Genomic DNA, 6,000 nt, shown 5'->3' on the forward strand with positions numbered 1-6,000 from the left:
CCAACTTATCTGTAGTCTGTACTGTTGTTTCACTTTCTCCTTCACTTCCAAAGCAAGGGTTTCAAGGGAGAGTCTCGTTTGCTAAGGTATTTTAATTTTTTTCTTCCACTTTGAGTTCCCCAAAATTTTGAGGTTCTCTCTCTGATTTCAAGTCATTTTTCAATTTTAATTTCTCTTCTCACCTTTGGAAACCTAATAATTTTATTTTTATTTCACGCTTCTATGGTTTGATGCGGGATGGGGAACCGCGTAAGACCTTGTTCTTGTTATTGGGCTGAATGGTGTTAGCGGTAAACAATTCATTTCTGAGTAATGCCGCGATGCAAACCGGACGGGTTTGGACGCTGCATTGCTCGGAAGTGGATTTATTTGCTCAGCTTCTGGTGCAAATGCCAAGTGAATGTGCAGAAAAAATTCTTCATTCAGGTATGTTGCTCATGATTGACTGTATTATTGCGGACCAACAGTTTCAATACTTTGATAGCCTGTCCGTGTTAGCTCAAAGAAAGTGAATAAATAGTGTATTACAGTTTACAGCCACTAACTTTTGCGGTTTACAAAATGTTAAACACGTTGAATTACAATGTACTGCTAAAACTTGTCTACAACAAACTATATATAAGTCCATCACATCACCTTGTAATGAAACTCTCTCATTCTTTCATTCTTTTCCTCATTGCTTAAAACTAAATCGTCAAACTGAATAAGAAAGCCTGGTTACTTCGCTGGTGATTGATTCTCTACTCATTACTACTCCATTGATCAAAATCATAAAAGAAAAAGAAATGGATTTCTCAAGTACATGTTTCATAAATGGTTTATAAGAAGAAGTAGTGTACTGCTTGTACTCACCTCTGAATGTCTGTTTGACTTCTGGAGATTTGCATAAGAGAGACGTTACTCAACCCGGTCATTTCTTTGATGCTTTTGGATGGGCGTAACTTTCATTATCATCTTATGTTCTGTCTGAGTTTTTATCTGTATTGCTTCTAGTTTTCAGAATGAATAAAATCTCCCAAGTAGGATTAAAACCTACGGCCAATCAGTTAACAGACGACCGCTCTACCACTGAGCTACTGAGGAACAATGGGAACTCGAACAATGAAAAATCAACAAGTGAATTCCGTCAACATTTATTGTTTTTGGTATTTCTTTCAGTTATGATATATTGTTAAAATCTGTAGAGTCATCATAATGATGTTAGGGCTGCAATCTTGGAAAGCAGGAATAATGTAACACAAGAACTCCAATGGGATGCTTCATTCATCCAAGTAAGTTTATGATGACTGTAGAGTATTTGTTAGGGTTAATATGAATTTCAGTCTTTTTTGGCTATTTTGATGACTGTAGAGTAACTTCTAGTCAGTTTATTATTCTGTTTGGATGTTTTATAAGTATCATCTAGCTCCTTAACAGGAACAGAGATACTTACTGCCATCACCGTTTCCTAAGAGAGACCGGGATACGCAGGGTATACCATTGTCAGATGCCAAGACTTCCTGATTAACTTCAAATTAGTGTGATATAGGTCTATCAGTTGAGGAGTTTGTGCAAGTTCTCGTGACGTTTAAACTCACAGGGGGTTAGTCGTGGGAGAGTTTGAGAGATTTTAATGTATTTAAATCTCTAGGGATTTAGAGGGAGTGTGAGAGAGTCTAGGCAATTTGGGGGGTTTAACCCAAACTCCCCAGAAATCTCTTGTTTTTTGAGAGATTTTGTCCAAGCACAAAAACATCATGAAACTCCCTCAAACTCCCCCAAATTATAAACTCCCTATGACTCTAGTGTTTTACGACTAACAGGGAGTTTAAAAGATTCTAATCAAATCTCTCACCACTAACAGAGAGTTTAAGGGATTTTGAGGTAGTTTTAGAAACTCCCTATAAATCTCTCACCACTAACAGAGATTTTAAAAGATTTTGACAAACTCTCTCACGACTAACAGGGGATTTGCTAACTCCATTAAAATCTCTCAAACTCTCCCACGACTAACCCCCTGTCAAATAAAGTCTTGTCAAAATACGCTATCTATTTCCAAACTGACACTTGAAGCTTAATCCTAACACTAAGAACTGTTCACCCTTGTAGTAACTTCCTCGCATCTTTTCTTCTAATATTTAGATACAGATCTGTACACTAAATCTAGGTGATGTGCTAGTGTACAGTTGACATATACAATAGTTCTATAGAAATGAAACAAGATGGATAATAAGATTTAGGAAGACGTTGAGGCGATGCGAAAGCAAAGTGCTAGGGAAATAACTGATAAACATAACTAAACATAACCCGTAGCTTATATGAGTTAACAAATCATGATAGTCAAGCTGAGAATTGCTTAATTGGCTAAGCAACTCTTTGACGGATGAAGAGCTTAAAGTCCTGAAGGAGGTTTATCGTCAAGCTATGAAGCTTGGAGTGGAGGTTTATGCCTACTAAACTCATCCCTGTATCACTCATGCATGATTGTGAGGAGGAACGTCTGTTGCTTTTTTTTTTCTTTTCTGATTTTTAACTTTACATGCTCGAATGTGGAATTTTTGCACTCGTTAGTCAAATGACATTGTCAACTACCCCAGAGAAGACCATAGTTGCACAGCCTCCTCATCCTGATGTTTATCACTATGGAGTATATAGCATGGTTTAACACTTTAACTGTTAGTAAATACATAGCTGCGGCCTGAGGGATTTGTCTACGACAGACATTGCAAAGTACTTGAGCAGCTCTCAGTTATCGATGAAAATGGAACTTCAAGAATAGTCGAGACAGGTGTCCTGAAGGGTCTAAGCTTGTCATGAATGAAGTTCGTCGGGAAAAACATGCTTCTCCATTATGGTTGTATGATTTTTTTTTGAAAAGGTTTTAATGAACACAGCACTGAATGCATCAGTCCATGTAATATCATGTTGGTGTGAGGATCTATAGAGGTCAGCACTTCCAGGTAGGTACTGAATTTTATTTATAGAAAGTCTTAAAATTCATATCCTATTTTTGTTTTTTCTATGCTTTAGATAGTGTTCCGACTTCAGTAGATTCAGTAGAGCATGACTTCCAGAAATTGGAACTCTGTTTTGTTTTGTCATAAATGTATTTAGTGAGATCAAATTGTCCCTATTCAAATATATGGTGATTAGAAAAGGTATCAGTCTGTCAGATATTTATATGACTTCATGTTAGTTACCTGGTTAGGACCTTTTTTGTGTCAAAGTCTTCATTCCTTAAGTGTTTATTATAAGTATCTTTTGAGCTAAAATCTATGTGTCGTTGAACAGGTTAATCAGACAGGTTGAACTTATATGACCCAAAGAAGAAAAGGTCTAGAGACTTGAATGCCGTGCAAGGAGAATAATGGAAAAAGCAGTGAGTTTCACCTAACTCGGGTACTTACTTGCATGGAGAAAACGTATTGCAGGTTTGATGCTAATATGAGTTCTAGAAAATGACTTCAAAATATAGGTTTTTGTTGATTTTTCATTTCCGAATCATTTTTGTTCATTTGGTGTGTTTATTGTAGCACATCTTATGTGAAATAGTTCTGCACCTTACATAAATTCTTATCCTTGTTGTTTATGTAATTGAGCTCAATTCCATTTTATTTGCAGTCACCAATAACACTAATAACGATGTATCATTAGAACTGCATTAAGAACTTCTGCTAGTAATAAAAGACACAACCTAGTTTAAGGATGACAATCTGTTTTGATCGGAATGAAACACCAATTGATAATGAAGCCTGACAAAACGAAGGCAAAATGTCATATTAAGTCAGGCCGCAGTGTTGATGACAACCCTCACAAATCAATGAAATTTTGAGCTGATCAAAGTGTGATTTTCTGTTTTGCCTCAGCAGTTGAGAATATACAAGGACTAAACAATTCTTCGTGTAGTTTAATTGGCTTATGGGCTGTTTTTTCACTTACACCGATAAGCTGCAACTGATACTTGATCTACGTGTTGATATCAAAGAACCAAGGCGATGTTCACATTTATTGACTCTGGTCAATTATGAGTCTCCTTCGTAATCTCAGACTTTGGGTTGTCGATTGTTAGTGAACCCATCGAAACAAGCTTTTAAACAGAAAGGAAAACCAAGCTCTTGAATACGCATAAGTGAACAATAACAACTTGCAACAGAAAACACTCATTTGATTATAGTAAGGTCACATCCCATGCTCCTCGGTTGCTCGTTCATGTCGAATTGTCAATCACCCAAATCCCAGTAGGAAACATAGCTTCACAGTTCATTACACAAGGGAAACAGAGCACTAGAGCACCAATATTGATGACAATGACATAACATTTTTTTCACATATTTTATCTGTCCATTCGTCTCCAAAATTAAAAAATCTTGTGTGGATACAAATAAATAAATATGAGTTCTTCATATATGAAATCTTAACGGTGGGTTTTATATATAAGAAAGAGAGAATTTGGGCTACAAAAAAAGTTCCGCAATCTCTATATATTTCCTACACCGATTGAAAAAAGAAACCACATATTTATTTATTGTAAAAAAAGAAACCAATTCTTTTTTATCTTATTCCAAAAATCACACTAATTAAATCATTTTAAAAGCCACAATCGACTTCTTTTCGGCCATGATACTAATTATGAAAGTCAAATGCAGCCATTTCTCCCTGTGTCAAAAATTGGTGGCCATACTAACCCCTATATATGACAATAAAAGATAAAGAATTTAACTCAAATTTTGCTAATATGTATTTATAAACACCTTGAGTTAAATTGATTACTTAAGAATTGAAATAGACATGTCAAATACCGGAACCGTTTGATTGAAAACAAAATGGTATTTATGTCTCTCATGTAACAAAATAAATGTTTCATTTAACAAAACAATGTTTTATTTTGATGAAACATGGGTACCATTTTGTTCCCAAAAAAACAAGTCCGAGACCTTCCAGGTGTGTTTCAATTGAATGTAATAAATATTTGTTAAGAATTAAAATAGACATGTCAGATACCAGACCCGTTTGATTGGAAACAAAATGGTATTTATGTCTCTCATGTAACAAAACAAATGTTTCATTTAACAAAACAATGTTTTATTTTGTTGAAAAATGGGTACCATTTTGTTCCCAAAAAAACAAGTCTGAGACCTTCCAGGTGTGTTTCAATTGAATGTAATTAATATTTGCTAAGAATTGAAATAGACATGTCAGATACCAGACCCGTTTGATTGGAAATAAAATGGTATTTATGTATCTCATGTAACAAAACAAATGTTTCATTTAACAAAACAATGTTTTATTTTGGTGAAACATGAATACCATTTTGTTCCCAAAAAAACAAGTCCAAGACCTTCCAAGTTTGTTTCAATTGAATGTAATTAATCTTTGTTTAGGTATTTAGAAAATACATTATCAAAATCCGAGGCATGCTAATTTCATTTTATTGTCATTGATCACCGATTTTTTACACATGATGAAGTGGCTATTGTTGGCTTTCATAGCCAATGTCACGACTTAAAAGAAGTCGATCATGATTGTCAAGATGATGTTATTAATCATTTTCAGATGAAGTTGGAGTAAGAATGAAAGGTCGCGATAACCAAGTTTGTTTTTTATTTTCCAATTTATGCAGGAAGGTTGCAAAAATAAAATATGTTATTTATTTATTTTCGAGAATGAAGATAGCAACATCAATTATTATATTGTGATGGTCGAAGTTTTACAGTATTTATTTATGGCAACAATCTTAATTCTTATTCTAAATCCATTGACCATTAAATGAAACCGTAAAATACAATTGGAGTTGCAATTTATTTATTTTTTGCTAAGAAAGAAAATTCATTACTAATTAAACCAGGTTACAGTTTTGATCCTTCTTAATAGAGTTAGAAGGAAATCAGGTGGATTTGAGTTCCAAATTGAACTACCATTAATTCTGGCATGTTTTGCCATTACGTCTTCTACTCCATTAGCTTCCCTTTTGACATGAGAACAAGTCCAAAAACAAAAGGAATTTAAAAGATGCCTACATTC

The sequence above is a fragment of the Papaver somniferum genome, chromosome 5, assembly GCF_003573695.1.
Source record: "Papaver somniferum cultivar HN1 chromosome 5, ASM357369v1, whole genome shotgun sequence".
NCBI lineage: Eukaryota > Viridiplantae > Streptophyta > Magnoliopsida > Ranunculales > Papaveraceae > Papaver > Papaver somniferum.